We start from the raw sequence: 3,858 nt of genomic DNA on the forward strand, positions 1-3,858 counted from the left end.
CAAACTAGCACCCTGACCGATCAGCACTCGTGGCCCGCCATGGATGGCCCCTTCGCCCCGACACTCTGTGTTGGCGCTCGATGGACGGTTCATCCAGCTTTATGGGCTCGCTTCCAGGCCCGGCGCACGCGTTTCCAGGACCTCTCCGAGGGCCTGCTCAACGCCCCCGCCCGCGGTCGAACTCTCGGCAGCGAGACCGAGACGCCTGCCTTCCTAGCGGTCATCCACCGCAGCACGGCAAAGCTCGGGCCGGCCAGGTCAGAGTGCCTGGCCCCGCCCCATGAAGCGCCGCCGCCAGGATGTCACGCTTTTTCTCATGCCCTTGTGATCTTCGGTTCCCGGCTCAGGGCGGTGGAAAGCTGCAGCAGCTGAGGGTTTCCCCGACGACAGGGCACACTGTGTACCTGCCGGGCAACCTGATCCGCAGCGGCGACGCACGACGCCGCCTGGGGGTCTACCTGGTTGATCCTGCCAGTAGCATATGCTTGTCTCAAAGATTAAGCCATGCAAGTCTAAGTACACACGGGTGGTACAGTGAAACCGCGAATGGCTCATTAAATCAGTTATGGTTCCTTTGATCGCCTTCCGCTACTTTGGATAACTGTGGCAATTCTAGAGCTAATACATGCAAACGAAGGCTGACCGCCCTTCCTCGGGCGGGCCGGCCGATGCGGCATTTATCAGACCCAAAACCCATGCGGGTGCGGCTCTTCACGGGGCCCGCCTGCCCGCTGGTGACTCTAGATAACCTGGGGCCGATCGCTGGCTCCTCCGTGGCGGCGACGCCTCATTCAATGTCTGCCCTATCAACTTCGATGGTACGCCACGTGCCTACCATGGTGACCACGGGTAACGGGAATCAGGGTTCGATTCGGAGAGGGAGCCTGAGAAACGGCTACCACATCCAAGGAAGGCAGCAGGCGCAAGAATTACCCACTCCCGACTCGGGAGGTAGTGACGAATAACAATACAGGACTCTTTCGAGGCCCTGTAATTGGAATGAGTACACTTTAAACTTTAACGAGGATCCATTGAGGGCAAGTCTGGTGCCAGCAGCCGCGTAATTCCAGCTCCAATAGCGATCTTAAAGTTGCTGCAGTTAAAAAGCTCAGAGTTGATCTCGGATCGAGCTGACGGTCCGCCATGAGGCGAGCCACCGCCTGTCCCAGCCCCTGCCTCTCGGCGCCTCGATGCTCTTAGCTGAGTGTCTTGCCGGGCTCAAGCGCATTTTGAAAAAATTAGAGTGTTCAAAGCAGGCCCCCGCCTGAATACCGCAGGCTAGAATAATGGAATAGGACTCCGGTTCTATTTTGTGGGTTTTCTCTGAACCGGGGCCATGATTAAGAGGGACGGCCGGGGTATTCAGATTGCGCCGCTTAGAGGTGAAATTTTGGACCGGCGCAAGACGGACGAAAGCTAAAAGCATTTGCCAAGAATGTTTTCATTAATCAAGAACGAAAAGTCGGAGGTTCAAGACGATCAGATACCGTCAGAAGTTCCGACCATAAACGATGCCGACTAGCGATCCGGGCGGCGTTATTCCCATGACCCGCTGGCAGCGTCCGGGAAACCAAAGTCTTTGGGTTCCGGGGAGTATGGTTGCAAAGCTGAAACTTAAAGGAATTGACGGAAGGGCACCACCAGGAGTGGAGCTCGCGGCTTAATTTGACTCAACACGGGAAACCTCACCCGCCCGGACACGGAAAGGATTGACAGATTGATGGCTCTTTCTCGATTCTGTGGGTGGTGGTGCATGGCCGTTTAGTTGGTGGAGCGATTTGTCTGGTTAATTCGATAACGTAACTAGACTCCGCATGCTAATCTAGTTACGCTGCCCCCTGGCGGCCGGGCGCCCAACTTCTTAGAGGGACAAGTGGCGCTCAGCCACACGAGATTGAGCAATAACAGGTCTGTGATGCCCTTAGATGTCCGGGGCTGCACGCCGCCACACTGAGCGGATCAGCGCAGGTGTCTACCCTTCACCGAGAGGCGCTGGTAACCCGCTGAACCCCACTCGTGATAGGGATTGGGGATTGCAATTGTTTCCCATCAACGAGGAATTCCCAGTAAGCGCCGGGTCACAAGCTCGCTGATTAAGTCCCTGCCCTTGTACACACCGCCTGGCCGCTACTACCGATTGATGGCTTAGTGAGGTCCTCGGATCGGCCCCGCCTGGGTCGGCCACGGTTTCTGGCGGAGCGCCGAGAAGACGATCAAACTTGACTATCTAGAGGAAGTAAAAGTCAGAATAAGGTTTCCGTGAGGTGAACCTGCGGAAGGATCATTACCGTGAGCGCGGCGCGTGGTCCGCCCGCTGCCCTTCCTCCGCCCGCGAGAAGGCTTCGACTCGGCCGAGGGGGCCGGGACTGCTCGCCGTCTCCGACCTTCCGCGGCTGCCCGGGGGGCCTCGGCGCTGGCGGGCGGAGCTCCTCCTCCTCCGGGAGGGAGCCTCCGTCTGACCTCAAGGCCAAGGCCCGTCTGCTCTCGCGCCTGGTGCCCGCCCGCATGGTTCCCGCCGCCTGTAGGCGGAGGAGGAGAGGCGCCTGCCGCCCTCCCTCCCTCCGCCTTCCTTGCGGCGGTCGGTGCCGCTGGACTGCTCCACCTCTTAGTCTGGGGCCGAGCACTCGCCGGCGCTTCGGTGCCGCCTGCCGCCGCTTTCTGCGCCAAAGCGCCGCTGCCGATCCCGGCGATCCCGGCGCTGGACCGGACTTCGAGCGCTGCTGAGGTTGCGCTGACGGCACCGAGCGCACGGCGACATCGACGGTGCCGCCCCGCCTCGAACCTCAAACTCAGCGCGAGCGGGCGGCCCTGCCCTGGTCGCCCTCCGCGCTACCGGTTGGTACCCCAACTCTCCCTCTTCCGGAGAGGGCACGGGGTTCAATGTCTCTCCTCGTGGCGGGCCCCGCCCCGCGAGTCGAGCGCCAGTCGGTGGCTTTTATCGAACCCCCATTCTCTGAACTTGTCAAACCAAAACTCAAACAGACAACTCTTAGCGGTGGATCACTCGCTCGCAAGGCCGATGAAGAACGCAGCTAGCTGCGAACTAATGTGATTTGCAGGACACATTGATCATCGACACTTCGAACGCACCTTGCGCCCCGGTTCCTCCCGGCTACGCCTGTCTGAGGGTCGCTACCATCAATCGGAAGGGGAGCCCCGCCTCCTTCCGCTGGTTGGGCTAGTCGCAGGCCCTCGCGGCCTTCGCCCCCCTAAGTGCAGACCCGTCTGGATGCCTGGCGCGACGCGGGTCGGTTCCCGCCTGGGACCGTGCTCACCGCCGCCCTCCTCCCGCCTCCTTCTCCTCTCCCTCCGGGAGGGGCGCTGCTCGGTCGAGGCCCCCGCTGGCGCGGGCGCTGCTGCCGTGGACCTCGCCTCGAGCTGTCCGCCATGCCGGGCCTCGGTGAAACTGTGGCGGTCCGCCTCCCTCCGCAAGGGGAGAAGGTCGGCCGGGTCCCGGAGGACGGACTGGTATGCGGTAGGTTCCGGATCTCCGCGCTGGCCCGCGGGCGCGTCTGGTACCCGACACCCCTCTCCGAGCCTGCCGTGAGCCTCCTCCGGGAGCCACGCGGCGGGCGGCGGCGCGAAGCGGGCGGGTCGCGCGGAGGCGTGGCGGAAACTGGCCCGCCCGCCTCCGCCGCCGCCTCCCGCCGCCCCCCTCCGCGCCGACGCCCGCACCACACTCGCCACGACCTCAGATCAGACGAGACGACTCTGAATTTAAGCATATTAATAAGCCGGAGGAAAAGAAACTAACAAGGATTCCTCAGTAGCGGCGAGCGAAGAGGGAAGAGCCCAGCGCCAATCCTCCTGGCGACTGGCGGGAAATGTGGCGACGGAAGACCGCTGTCTGCGTGCTCG

The 3,858-nt window shown here is 61.9% G+C and overlaps 1 non-coding gene and 1 pseudogene across 1 annotated transcript in view; both read left to right on the forward strand.

Annotated features, from left to right (window-relative positions):
• The first annotated feature begins 2,984 nt into the window (after positions 1-2,984).
• LOC122846735 lies at positions 2,985-3,132 on the forward strand (annotated as a pseudogene).
• Positions 3,133-3,686: 554 nt separating this feature from the next.
• The window catches only part of LOC122846733, a 3,789-nt gene continuing 3,617 nt past the window's right edge, over positions 3,687-3,858 (forward strand). Inside the window, exon 1 of the ribosomal RNA XR_006373279.1 lies at positions 3,687-3,858. This exon is cut by the window's right edge and continues 3,617 nt beyond it. This is a non-coding gene — a ribosomal RNA (28S ribosomal RNA).

Source organism: Gambusia affinis, linkage group LG16 (genome assembly GCF_019740435.1).
Source record: "Gambusia affinis linkage group LG16, SWU_Gaff_1.0, whole genome shotgun sequence".
In the NCBI taxonomy this organism is placed as follows: domain Eukaryota; kingdom Metazoa; phylum Chordata; class Actinopteri; order Cyprinodontiformes; family Poeciliidae; genus Gambusia; species Gambusia affinis.